Here is a 14,658-nt window from a genome sequence, read left to right as displayed (position 1 = left end):
ACCTATTTTGGTACCTCTGTTATGGAAATCACTGTAGAATGCCTTTCATTATGGTTGTAGGTAGATTTGTCTCCCCTGTCTGTTTAATAGATTTTATTAATTTTATAGGTTAGATTAATTTAGTAGATTTTATTAATTCCTGTATATATGCACTCAGTCCACATGCTCTGTTGAATCATATGCTGACATCTGTGGTAGGTACGGAGATCAGACACTTCATCTATGATGAAGTCTCTCATAGTCCAGTGAGGGAGATGACAAGTGTATAGACAATTAAAAAACAGTAGAATAAGAATTGTGACAGAGAAGGGACCACTCGGAGCATAGAGGAGGAACACTTAACTAGACGGAGGGCCTCCATCTATTGATGCTGAAGTCCAACAGGGTTTCATGGAAGGGGGACTTGGCCAGGCACAGAGAGGCAGGCAAGGCTGATGAGATACTGAGCCTTGTTCCCTGGTACTCCCTACAGTTCCAGTGCAGTTCCTTGGGTAGAATGAATGCCTAGTAATTTATAGAGCCAAAATATTGAATTAACAAAATAAGAGTAAATTGTTAAGAATTAGAGACTAATGTTAATAATACCAACTGCTAGTATTTTTGAACTTAGGGTACCAGGCACGATGCCGAAACCTTAAACGATGATCTTATTGAATCCTTACTCTAACTGTAAGAGGCTGGTACTGTTAAGTATTCTCATTTTATGGATAGGGAAACTGAGAGTTAGAGAGGGGAAGTGACTCACTCAAGGCCACACAGCCAAGAATGGAGGACTGGGGATTCTAAATGTAGAAGTTGGACCCTGAAGCTCAAGTTTTAACCCACTATATTATGCAGAAAAATTGACGGGATGTCTTCTGTCACTGATAGATTTATTTGGCAGTTGGTGTGTTAGTTTCTTGTTAATTCTTTATATTCAGTTGTAACAATGATTTAATCTTAGACTATGTCCTGAGGTTACTTCTTTTAGTTTTATGGGAAATGGCTATTTTTATGATGCTTGCTAAAAGCATGTTTAAACAATTTTCCATTAAGTCAGGGGATGTTTTCCCTACTAATATCAGAAGGAACCATTAAATAAAATCCTATAAAGACTTCCTGATAGCAACCTTATGCAATTCCTCTGCATGTAAAAACCCACCCAAGAATTTTAAATCTGGACAGAATTATAGTGCTCCTTTGGCCCAACCCTCTCTTTACACAGATATAACCATAAAATCACAGTATTTTAAATCTAGGAGAGACCTTAGGCATGAGGTGTTCCTACCTCTGTATTTTCCAAGTGAAACAATTGAAGTGCAGAGAGGTGAAGTCCTTTTCTCAAGGTTTCCCAGCCTGTGTAGGCGGAGTCAGGACTAGAACAGTATGTCGGCCTCCAGCCCACTGCTTCGTATGTCACAGATGGAGATATGACCTCAGTGACCTCTGTGCACTGAGGAGGTAGAAGCCATGCCATCCTCATTGTTATAGTTTTAGCATGTAGACGGGAAGCTCAAGCAAAGTGGAATGAAGGACTGACTGCCTGATGCTGGTCACCACGAAGTTAGAATGATGGCTGCAGTGAATGTACCAGTCATGCATGCCTGTCTAGACAGGGCATCTGTTTAATTGGTATATGGTCCACGTGAGAATTTTTTTTCCCTTGGTTTGTCACTTCAGTTTTAAGGATCTAGTGGAAACTTATTTCCTATACTACTTACGTTTGGATTATTTCTTCTCAATTCTAATAACTATATCTTGTTTACTTAGCGATTGTAGGTTTCCTTTCTTGTTTTCCTGTTTTCTGTTTCCAGGGCTTAATAGTAAGGAATTACTTTACCAGGTTTCTCTGGAGACTTATATGGACTCCTCTCAGATTTCTGAAGCAGTTGGGGACTATTTTTATTTCACAATTACCAATGTGAAAATGGAACTTGCATTATTTCCTAATAGCTATTTCACCTTAGTGTTGGCAAAATTAAAAAAAAAAAATTCAGTCTGCACTCAATCCAGCAGCCAGGCTCCAGTAGGAATTCTTTGTAACATGGTCCGTATGTTGAAAAACATGTGTCTTCTTTGAGGATAATTACTAAACGCAATGTTGGTTATACACTGTTTACTATTAAACTTTTCCATTTGTAGTTTAATACTGTTCTAGGAAATGAAATGTAAGTTTAATAAGAATGGCAATTGATGGAACCATATGTCATAAGTTTAATTAATGTTCCTGATAAATGTATTAAAGAAAGGCATGGCTGATGGGTTATAACTGTACTAAACTAAGATGATATGATACCATCTACTCTATAGAAATTTATATTGATCAGGATAAGATTTATAGTTAATCAAAACTATAGTATATTTTTCATTTTCAATTTTTTTAATGAGTCAGAGAACTGTTAGAAGTGTCAATGAAAAGACATGAAAAGGAGATATTACTAGTCTTACCGTTCACAACACTGTAAAGAGATCATGTAGGAAATAAAAGTGCTTTTTATTAATATTCTATGACTTTTACATGTGTAACATAAAAACTATTTGAGGTGGTAGACGTTAATATAGACTTTTTGAGGGTGCCCTTCCCCTTCTTTTTCCCTTTTGTGAAAAATTGTAGACCAAAATGTGTTTTCTTCCTATTGTGAAAATGATATCAATATCCTCTTGGCAAAATGACTTCCACTAAGAAGTTGGCAATGAAGCTACCACAGTGATATTTTGGGAGGCGTTTGCATTGCATTCTGCATTCTGGTGGCTCTTGGCAGACAGGTGGTGCTAAGCACAGATAGGACGATAAGGTAGGTCATTGGCAACATTTTTCTAAGTCGACATTTCTCCTTGGAAGATGATCATTTGAATCCTCTCAAAGTTTAGGCTAAAACTTTGTGATTGCACCTACACGAAGGAGAGCCTCAGCAGGTAGATGGGAAGTGAGCAAGATCAATTAAAGCCACACGCCTCCTGGTCGGTCCTGTGCTGGAAAGGACTTACGTGTGAGCGAGCTTCTCTGTGGTAACTTAAGCTCTGTGAACCAGAAGGTACATTAGTCTCTTAAACTCCTAGGTAATTTTAGTAAATGGGTAAGCATTCATTTAATGCAATATCTTCTTGGCCCAAGAGTTAATGCACCTTCAAAATTGCCTAATTTTGTCCAAAACAGACTTTTGTCTCTTGACGAGAAAAACATGGTTAGGCCTATGATGATTAACCTTTCCCGCTGTCCTGAACTCACCTCGAATTTCTGCTGGACTCATGTGTCTCTGTGGCTTTCTTTTAAAAGCATTGTATTTCAGATTGCCAAATAAAATATAGGATACCCAGGTACACTTGAATATCAGATAAATAGCCAAGAATTTTTTAGCATGATTATATCCCATGTCATATTAAATTAAAAAATTCTTTGTTGTATATCTGAAATTCAGTTTAGCTGGGCATCTTGCAGTTTTATTGGCAAGTCGTAGCCACATTTCCTCATAGTTTACTGTGCTTCTTCCTTCTCTTTCTCTCTTTCTTTCTTTTCTAAAATTTTATTTATTTATTTATTTATTTATTTTTACTGTGTTTCCTTTTTGAAGTCTGAAGTTTATCTTTTATGGCTTCCCCTTGTAGCTAGTACACAGATGCATACCTGTCTTTTCTTAGAAGGGAAGGAGGCAGGCAGATATAGAATTGCACACTTATTTTTTTCATAATTACTGATTATAATTAAGGATCTAGGTTTAAAGTAAACACAGAATGACCTAGCTGTTCATTCTATTACCTGAAAAGATAGATAATTGAAATACAAGGGAAAATATTACAATGTAATATTACACAGTCCAGTACTGCATGAGGAGAAAAATCAAGGAGTAAGATCTAGTAAAAAGAGATTTTGTCCTCAGAATTACTAATTAGGGAGCTTTTGTGAGCAATATAGGGAGTGCTATAGAAATAACACTTTTCTTGGTTGTTTTGGTTATTTCTGTAGCATTACTGGATTTCAGAAAATAGTAGTTTAGAAAAATAATTCTCTTAAATGCTCTTGAAAGTGTGAAAGATCTAGAAGAAAAAGTACAGCTCTTACCTAGATAAAGCATTAAACAGGTCTACACTCCCCACCCCACTCCCACACCTGTTCAGTTTACTGACGTTGGGTTGGCTGAATGATAGCAGAACTTGAGCTTGACCATGGTGACTTGGGAGACAGTGCTGCATAAGGGGTCTCAACCATGACTACAAGTGGGCTTGTAGGGATAGGGTGTGTCCTGGGGGATCTCTATGGCAGGATACAAAGGGGGTTGCAAAGAAATCAAGGTGTGAGGAAGGAGATGCCTGCGAGTCAGTGAGATAAAGAGATGCTCTCATCATCTTCTGGGTATAGGCCAGATAACTGTACATGTGTAATTTCAGGGGGGAAGTTCTCTGAAGTCTTTGGTGAGGCCACGGTGACTGGAGTGTGAGTGAGAATTCCCAAGTCCTCAGAAACATTTACTTTTACTCAGTCCTATCCTAACCCAAGGACACTGAAGAGCTCCCAGAGTCATACTCCAAGGCACAGACAGGAGGGAGAGTTGGAGCAAGGCTGGAAGTGTGTTTCCCAGAGTTCTCTTAGGAAGCTTGTTGCTTTAGGGGGGTGGCACCTGAGGCCACTGGTTGACAGCTGAGAGATTTTTCCCCATTGGGATGTGAGCCAGGTTTGAGCAGAGCCCCAGGGATGGGAAGGTAGTGAGTCAAAGACTGGTTTGGTTGATGGATTGTTTCTGACTTCCTAACATGCTTGCAGAACTATAGCAGAAGAATCAGAAAGGGTATTTCAGAGCTAAATATAAAAAGTTAGAAATACCACCTACAGGTAATAAAGATATCTAATATTGATTTTCCTCTGACCAAGGCCAAGTCTTATAGGAAGATAGAGTAAGTAAGGTAGAGACTGGGAATCTGAGCCCTTACTCCCAGAGATTTCAGGTTGCTTCTGACTTCACTGTCTAGACCAACGGTTCTCAACCTTCCTAATGCCGTGACCCCTTAATACAGTTCCTCATGTTTTGGTGACCCCCAACCATAAAATTATTTTCGTTGCTACTCTATAACTGTAATTTTGCTACTGTTATGAATCATAATGTAAATATCTTTTTGTTTTCCGATGGTCTTAGGTGACCCCTGTGAAAGGGTCGTTCGACCCCCAAAGGGGTTGCAACCCACAGGTTGAGAACCGCTGGTCTAGACAAAACCATCAGATGATACAGTCTAGCAAGTGAAGGACTCTCTAGAGCAGTGGTTCTCAACCTGTGGGGCGTGACCCCTTTGGGGGTCGAATGACCCTTTCACAGGGGTCGCCGGGTACTCATATGTGGGTGTATCTGCATGTGGGCCTGTAGACAGATAGAGGAGCAGTGTCTCGGTTCCTAAGACCATTGAAAATATGTGTTTTCCGATGGTCTTAGGCGATCCCTGTGAAAGGTTGAGAACCGCTGCTCTAGAGACTCCTGTCCAGAAATGAGAAGAAGCTATGCAGATGCAGAGGCTAGAACTTGCTGGCCTGTGCCGGGTGGTCCGAGACACGGATGTTTCCAAAGAGTAACAGAGAAACTCTTTTTGTTTGTCTGTTTTCATTTCATAATATTTATTGATTTCATTTTCAATAGCATATAATTTAAAAAATCATCTGAAAATTTCTCTCAAATAATATCCTTCTAATTTACAATCTTTTTTTGATTGTGCAAATGAACCAAGTCTTTTAAAAACAAATTCTGCCCAATCCTGGGCAGATTTTTAGAGCCCATTCATTCTGGAGAGTGGCTGTGACCTTGGGACCCCAGCTCTGACCCTCTTAGTCGGATGTGTGAGGGGTCAGTAGTTTGAACTTTGGTGGCCACTGCAGTGGCGAGGCAACCAGGCAGGCCTTGCTGATCTGCATCTATTCCTGGGGTTTGGTTTTCAAGAGTGTCACAGTGTTTCAGGGGTGTGGGTGCTGCAGGCTCAGCAGGTAGTTGATGACAGTGACCAGCTGCTTGGTGGAGGGCAGGGTCAGCTTGGGATCTGGAGGGTGTCTTGGCTACTTGAGACTTAGGCTTCATAAAACTTTGCCGATTTTCTGGGCACCACATTGGACCACTGGTCTGAGAAGGAATTCAAATCACTGTTTGGCAGCCTGGTTTTGAGTGACCAATGCAGCCTGTTGATGTGCTTTTACCTCACTCTACTGATGTTGTAAAACCGCCACCTAGGTTCCCTGCATGGCTGACCCAATTTGCCCATTCATTCATTCATTGAACAAATACTTATTGTCCAGCTACTCTGTGCTAGGCACTGTTCTAGGTACTGGGAACAGACCTAGGAACAAGTAAGACAGATCATTGCGAAGGTGACATTTAAGCAAAGATTTGAAATAGGGAAGGGAATGGTACCATGAAGATATCCCAGTGAGAAGTATTTCCGGCTGACGTCACAGCAGTGGAAAGGCCCTGAGGTAGGAGCATGTCTGGAGTGTGTAAGACAGACAGGCCAGAATGACTGGAGTGGAGGAAGAAGTCAGGAGTAGGGAAAGGAGTGTAGGGGTTAGAGAGAGTAGGGCCTTTGTAGGTCATTGTCAGGACTCTGGCTTCTACTCCGACTGAGTTGGAGATCCATAGAGAGTTTTGAACAGATGAACGACCTAATTTGACTTTTTCTTGTGAATAAATACTTTTTATTTTATTTTTTTATTTTCAAACCTTTACAGAAATGAAATAGAATTACGAACCCTCGTGTTCTCATCCCCCAGCTTCCACAATGATTATTTTATTTGTAAATATTTCCACATGCATTTCTAAAGGATGAAGACTGTTTTTAAAACCACAACTCTCTTATTATCATAGTTTAAAAGGTAACATTATTTCTTTAAATATCAAGAATTTGATTTGACAGGCACTTTGGAGGCGGAGCTGATGGGGTTTCCTGACAGTTGTGGTACAGCATGTGAGAGGAAGGGGTCAAGAATTGGGTAGTAGTTAAAATTTTTTCAGCATCATATGGTTATTGGAAGACCACTCTATACATACTTCAAAATAGGTTTTAAAGATTAACATCAGCATCTGACTTCGGAATTTTTAGTTTCTTTCCATCAACATTATTCAATGCCACCAATTCTCCAGCTAGAGAAAATACTGTGATTTCTGTTTTCAAATGAGGAAAAGTGACATAGAGTTACTGACATGTTAAGTACCTTATTCTAAAGTCCCTTAGATAGTGGTTTAGAAAATTCCGGCAAGCTGTGAGCGACTTATCCAAACTTGACATTTCTTTTGCTTGCTTATTCTTGTCTATGGGAAATTTAGGCAGGCAATTGGGCACATATCTGACTAAACTCTCAGGATATATTTTAATTATTTCAAGGGTTTGTCCCATAACTAGTTCCATAGAATCCAATTGATTTACTACATTGAATTCATTTAAATAAATTCAAAAGATTTATTGGCTGCCTCCTCTCTATTTGATATTGCTCAAAAGGATCCCACAGCCTAACAGGCAGGAAACCTGTCTAACCACTCATTTCAACGCAGCGTGAAGGCGGGCAGAGAAGATGTGGGTAAAAGGCGTGGAGACAGCAGACTGGAGAAGCTGAGCCTGAACGCCAAAACCTCTCGTGAGAGCCATAGAGTGTGCAACGCTGGAGGTATTCCACATGTTCCTCCTGTCTGCAGATGACACGATCTGCGAGTATGGTCATTGCGACACCACAGAGTGATCTACTGTGTCTTCTTAGAGGGAAGCAAGACTTTCTTTCGTTGTCGCACCAGCAGCAAAAGAAGAGGTGGTTCATTGAGCTTGCTTCCTGTCGGGTGGATGGGAACGTCAGAGAGGAATAACCCTAAAGACTTCGTTTTAACTTTCACCTCTACCTGAGCCCTTCGTACTTGCCCAGAGGGGCTAACATTTCTGGTCACTGAAGATGCTTAAAAATGTGGCCTAACCGTGGATGAAGTTGCTCTGTGCAAAAGAACCATTTTAAACCATGTTCAGATTGTCTCCTGTCCCAGAATCGCTCATTTGCTTTGGAACTCTTTCCAGCCATGTGTGCTACCTGAGCAGCACCACAGTAGATGAATTATGTTTACTCTGCCTTTGATTTCTCAACTGTATTTTCTTCCGTTCAGGTTTCTGCCTCAGTCATTGTTGATAGAGCTCACTGAACTAAGGAAATGTCAAATATACAGAAGTACTTTCCCCCTTTTCTTTGTCTTTCCATTTCTTGTCTTCCTTCCCTCTAGTTTTTATTTTTTTTCCTTAAGGTTTTCTCATGCCTTGTATGACAGAAGTGGTGTTTTTGTGGGAGAGTCATTTTAGCAGTTAGACACAATAACCATCACTGGAAGCTCCCTCTGATGGAATGGGTGTTTGTCAAACTTACAGGCCGTCCTATCACCTCTTCCCAACTCATCTTTTATGCGTTTTATTAGTCTTGGGAAAGAGTTTCAGAAAATGAGCTATGCACTCATGAGACCCATTGGAGGAATTCTAACTGGCTATAGATGCTATCGTTGGTTGGAGGCATAGGACAGAATCACGGTCACACATTTGTAAAGCTGGAAAGGAATTTAGAAACCGTAGTTAAAACTTCTCACTTTACAAAGAAGAAGCGAGACCAAGAGAGTTTTGGTGACTGACTTAAGCCATGCAGCTGTTCTTGGCCGCTTTTTGCCTAGAACCTAGGAGTCCTGACTCAGTCTAGAACTTTCCCACCACCGTACCCTGCCTCCCTTATTTTATCCTGCAGCAATGTGACCCCTAATGACACAGGCTCCCAAATCATTTTTGTAAGTAAAATTTTCCATTTGCAAATTTGGATATATTTGTGTGGAGGTTTCATGTGATGGCATGTTGTTCTTATCTCTGGGATAGGACCATTAATCGAATGACTTATGGATCACACTCAAAAGCAGACTAGAGGCCAGTGTTGGAGCAGGATTGGTTTTGGCATTTAAGTTCAGCCTGTAGTGCTTTCCCCCCAAGGCTCAAGTCTTCCTCCTTAAGTTGTCTATTTTCCTAGGGTAGAGGATACCATTCTTCTCTTCCTCTGTCCCCCCTCTCCTTACCACTTCTCCTCTTTCTCTTCCCTGTTTGTATTTGTCCTTTGTCCTAGGATGCTCACTCCTTGGTCAGCAGTAAGTAGATGCTTATGCAGTGCTGTGGATTCAATGAATGCATTTCTTAAGATTTCTGCATATGACTAAATTATTATTCTCCTACTATAGTGTCATATTTTCTGTGGAAACTAGGTGAGAAATCAGACTTGTTTTATGAAGGTGTGGTGTCAACCGACAGCTCTCTCTTGACTTACCTCTTGTGTCATCCATATATGCCTTGTTTCTGCCTCTCGCTTTGGGCTTCTTGTCCTCACTGTTCATTAGCACTTACAACAGGTTGGCGCATATTGAGAAAGGAGAGGTGATGAAACTCAAATCAGGTCATCTGGTTACATCTTAGTAACTGATGAAAAATAAAAAGATGTTGACTACATGGGGATTTTAGGGAGCTGTATGCCAGGCTACTCTTGATTCCCATTAGTGTGGAAAATCAACACTAGCTTGTATTTTGGGGTGAAGGTAATTTTCTTAAGTGAGTGGGAAAACCTCTTGACATTTTACAGAGAGCCTCAAGTTTTGAATGTCGAATGCTAATGTTCTTTGTGCATAAAAAATTTTAGAACTCTTGTCTATGAACATTAACGACACATCATTTTCTATTTGTGAGTGAAAATAGATGTTTTCTGTAATCATATTTTTTAGGAAATATTCAAACTTTCATCAAGCCATTCTCCTGTATGACTGTCAGCTCTGTGAACTCTGTTTTCTGGGAACTCAGGAGAGTTTTCAACCCCTGCACTAGAAATTGAATTAGCATTTTCCCCTCAAAAAAGTATTATTGGCCTTGTAATAAATAATTGTAGGCAGTTTCTAATGGGATACTATTTAAGAGTTTAGAGACGAAATCTAAGGTAATGACTTTGTTCCTAGATGTGATATACTCTGTCCGTGGCTTGTGATGTCTTTGGGTGGAGCCCCAAGGGCTCCCTTCTCTGTAGAGAGCCTGGGCCCTGGGGCCAGACTGCCTGAGTCGAGTTACCTAATCTTTCTGTACCTTTTCTAAACCAACTGCTGTTATAATAGTACGGCTGAGAGTCATTTTGAGGCGTAAATGAGTTAATTACATATAAAGCACTTAAAATAGTGCCTGCCACAACTATCAATTTAGTGTGAAAATTTGCTGGCCTCCTCCCCCAACTCCTTTTATCTCCTTGGACCAAGGGTCATGCCGGGTTTTCGAGAAGTCCATGGTTGTGGTCTGAACTTTGGCAGAAGCTGAAATAGCAGCTGTAACTCTCTCTCTAGATAATTTCATGGCTCTGCGTGTATCACCGGTCACTTTTTGGGAGAAGTTTTCTTTTCTACCTCTTAGGGAAGAACATTGTTTGCCTGTGTTTATTTATTTTTTTACATTTTTAATTTTTTTTTCAAGATTTTATTGGGGAATTTGGGAAGGGGAACAGCGAAGTTGTTGTCTTTCACTCTTAGTTGTGAAGGACGCAGTTAGCTCAGCTCCAAGTCTAGTTGCCATCTGGCCGCCTGTCGGCAGCTCAGGGCAGCTCAGCTCAAGGTGCCGTGTTAATCTTAGTTGCGGGTGGGCAAAGTCCATCATCCCATGTGGGAGTCGAACCGGCAACCTTGTCATTAGGAGCTCATGCTCTCACCAGCTGAGCCATCCTGCCACCTGTTGACAGCTCAGCGGCAGCTCAGCTCGGCACAGCTGAACCAGCAACCCTGTTGCTCAGAGCTCACGCTCTTAACCAACTGAGCCACTTGGCTAGCCCTGCCTATGTTTATTAAGGAGAATATACCATAAATACAAATACAAATTATACCCACTGAGTGAATAGTATGAAGCAAGAGATAAACAGATTAAGTTTTCAGATAAGCAGTATAAAGGAGCGAGAGTCTTTAATTTCCAAAAGAGTTGAAAGGACTTATTTTTGTCATTCAGAAAATAATTTTTAACTTGCCAACCCCAGAATTTAACTACCACATGGTTTAGGGGGCTGAGTCATACTGGCCCAGGAATCATGTAACTTGAGCTATTCTAAAAATGAGATTCAGGATTTTTCCTCTCTAGACTGTACCATTTTAGGTCAACTTGTCCATTCTTTTTAAGAACATCTATTTACTGCTATGAAAAATAAATAGGGATTATATTAAAATCCAAGTACAAAATTGCATAGAGAGTAGAAATACCCAGGTCTCGTCATATGCACGAACCAGCTATAGCTTTATGCCCATTTAAATAGTGATATTTAAAGCAGAGAGAGGTACACAAAAAATACATTCACATTGATTTGTGTGTTGGTACACGTGGGCATCATCAATTTACTTCTCATCATCTTAATACAGCATTCTGTTATTGGTCAGCTGTGCCTCTTGCAAAGATTTTCTTAATTCTTTATTGATTAGTTTATCTAATAAGTATTTATTAGATACTTTCTGTGTGCAAAGCACCATACCAGGTGCTTTGGGGTGATAAAAAATATATACTTAGAATATAGTTCCTATATTCTTTTTTCTTTTTTAAGATTATTTTGGGGAATTGGGGAGGGGAACAGCATTGGGGAATCGGGGAAGGGGAACAGACAAGTTGCTGTCCTTTTGTTCTTCAGTCTAGTTGTGGAGGACGTCGCTTCACTGGCCCATGTTGGTATTATCATTGCGCTCTTCCTGGGTGAGGCAGATTGGTCGCCGGTCATTGGATGGCCACTCACGGTGACTCTTGGCAGCTCACACCGGCTGCCGGCCACTCATGCTGGCTGCTGGCCACTCATGGTAGCTCACGGCAGCCCACTGCAGCCCCACTGCAGCCTATGCCGTCGCCGACCACTCATGGCAGCCCAGCTCCAGGTCGAGCTGTTGCTCACCATCTTAGCTGTAGAGGGCGCAGTGTCACTGGCCCTCATATGGGATCTGAACAGGGGCCCTGCTGCTCAGAGCTGGCGTCCCAAACCAACTCCTAACCAACGCGCCACTCGGGCCGGCCCGTAGTTCCTATACTCTTGAAAAGCCAATGTCCTAGTTAGGAGAGCAAGACGTACAACAGGGAACATATAATTTTACTCATTCAATAATTGACTATTGAATACTTACTATTGATCAGTACTGTGCTGGGAACTGGGAAGCAAGTGACTATAATAGGATCTCTTTCTTGGAGACTCACAGTGAACACATATGATGATGAGGAGGATTCCAGAATAGTCTATATGGGAGGTTCTGGGATCACATGTTGATTCTGTTGAGAAAGTCTACCCAGGAAGTGGTCCCCAGGAAGGGGGCATTTTTCACTCAGATTTTTGCCTTTTGTCTGAGATAGGAAACGGTGTGGGCGAAGGACTGGGGATGGACTAGCTTGATCAGGGAAGGGTGAGACTTAAAATTAACCATCATGGGGAGGGATAGAGTTGAAAATGGGTCAGTGGCTGGTCACAGTGGCTGTGCTAAGGAACCTGAACTTCTCCCCTAGGCCGAGGGAGGGGTCCTAGTCTGAAGTCTGTTGGGGAGACCATTCATGGGCTTCAGGAGGCCCATGAATACGCCAAGGTTTTAAGCAAAATCTGCATATCTGTCAATAAGGTATTTTCCTGGGGCCTACCATCCAACGAAGATGAAGAAGCCTTATCATAGATGTTGAGGTGACACGAGGGATTGCAAATAAAGGTCCACTTTGCATGGTGGAACCTTGTTCTTGCTGCCGTGTGGAGAAGAGGTTTGCGATGTGGGGTGTGCAGGCATGGAGCTGGGAAGGTTGTGGAGAAGACTCACACATCTGTGAAGTCATTCAGATGGCAAATATCTATTAACCACTGAACTGTGTGTCATGCTGTGCTGAGCCTGAGCTGGGAGACCATGGTAAGTAAGTAAGGCAGCCACAGTCCCTGCCACAGTGGAGGCTATGGCGTGTGGGGTCAGACAGATAATTAAACAGAGCACAACCACTGCATGTTGGTCCACTGCATCAATCATTTATTTATGCACTTGTTTATTCAAACATTATTTCTATGCTAGGCTCTCTTCAGAGTGCTGGGGGAAGGAAGCTGATATTTCAATGGAGAAGACACACAATAAAATAAACAAATTAAAATGTTAGATTTCAGTAGCGGTGAAATCTATAAAAAAACAACCCAAAAAACAAGTCAGTATCAGAGGGTGGAATGTGATAGGGAGACTACTTTATAAAAGTCAGGCAAGGCTCTTGAGAAGGTGAGAAACCCTGCCTGGCGTGGGGCAGCAAGTCAGAGAGAAGGTTGCTGAGGTGTGGAAGTACTTGGTGTTTGTGGAGCCAGCAGCCAACAGTACTTGGAACTCCCACAGTGAGGGAGAGAAGGAGGGCGGGGTGTTGAGGTTGAGTGACAGACAAGGCACTGATCATGCTGGACCTTTGAGTTTTATTCCTGATGTCGTGAGAAGCTGCTGAGGGTTTTGAATTAGGGAGTATGACTCTAACTCCAGTGTGTGTGTGTGTGTGTGTGTGTGTGTGTGTGTGTGTGTTTAGTACACCACCAAGCAATTCACTCAATTCTGACACTACCTTCTTGGAGATAACGTCAGACCTCACAAATTAAAAGCTCAGTCCTACGAGACTGTCCTCCACTTCAGATGCCAATCACAAGCCCTGTGCTTCTGACTCACTGGCTATAAATCAGAGGTTCCCACAAGGCCCACTTTGAGTTTGAATAATTTGCTAGAGTGACTCACAGAACTCAGAGAACCATTTACTTACTAGATCGCCATTTCATTATAAAACGGTATAATTCAGGAACAGCCAGATAGAAGAGATGCAGAGGGAAAGGTGTGGGGTAGACATACAGAGTTTCCATGCCCTCTCCAGGTGAGACGCTCTTCCCAAATCCCCATGTGTTTATCCACCGGAAGCTCTCTGCACCCCCTCCTTCTGGTTTTTCTATGGAGGCTTCATTACATAGACATGATTGATTAAATCATTGGCCATTGGAGATTCAGTCAACCTCCAGCCTCTTTCTCCTCCCTGGAAATCAGGGGGTGGGACTGAAAGTTGCAATCTTCCATTCCTGGTTAGTTCCCCTGTTAACCAGCCCCAGTTCCCGTCCTTACTGATGGTCCATAAGTCACCTTATTAACATAACAAGAGACATCTTTGTCTCTCTCCTCACTTAGGAAATTCCAAGTGTCTTAGGAGCTCCCTGCAAGAAACAGGGATAAAGACTAAATATATGGTTCTTATTATAAATCAAGATATCACAGGGAGTGAAACGACCTCTACTACAAGAGGAAGAGGTCAGGGTACATCTAACCAGCGCATGAAGGTCAGCAAAGTTCCATGAAGGAAATTAAGTTTAAGCTGGAACTGGAAGATAAATAGGACTTATTCAGGGGCAAGGAAGTGTGTTCCAGGAAGAGAGAAGAGCGTTCTTTTTTTTTTTTTTTAAGATTTTTATTGGGGTATTGGGGGGAAGGGAACAGTGCTGGGGAATTGGGGGAAGGGGAACAGACAAATTGCTGTCGTTTTGTTCCTCAGTCTAGTTGTGGAGGACGTCGCCCCACTGGCCCAAGTTGGCACCATCATCGCGCGCTTCCCGGGCGAGGCAGATCAGTCGCCGGCTTCTGGACGGCCGCTCACTGCGGCTGCTGGCCACTCATGCTGGCTGCT

The 14,658-nt window shown here is 41.9% G+C and overlaps 1 protein-coding gene across 2 annotated transcripts in view; it reads left to right on the top strand.

The window, feature by feature from the left end:
- The window catches only part of ESR1 (estrogen receptor 1), a 245,146-nt gene that overhangs the window by 12,593 nt on the left and 217,895 nt on the right, over positions 1-14,658 (top strand). Inside the window, exon 1 of one of the 2 annotated variants that reach the window (XM_019638906.1) lies at positions 7,682-7,747. The exons of the other annotated variant lie outside the window; for it this stretch is intronic. The gene's annotated coding sequence lies outside the window, so the exon portion shown is untranslated. Of the gene's footprint in view, positions 1-7,681; positions 7,748-14,658 lie in introns of those variants that run through there. 2 annotated transcript variants of the gene reach the window in all.

Source organism: Hipposideros armiger, unplaced genomic scaffold (genome assembly GCF_001890085.2).
Source record: "Hipposideros armiger isolate ML-2016 unplaced genomic scaffold, ASM189008v1 scaffold_41, whole genome shotgun sequence".
In the NCBI taxonomy this organism is placed as follows: domain Eukaryota; kingdom Metazoa; phylum Chordata; class Mammalia; order Chiroptera; family Hipposideridae; genus Hipposideros; species Hipposideros armiger.
Note: the sequence above shows the minus strand (reverse complement) of the source record. Positions and strands in the feature narration are given on the sequence as shown.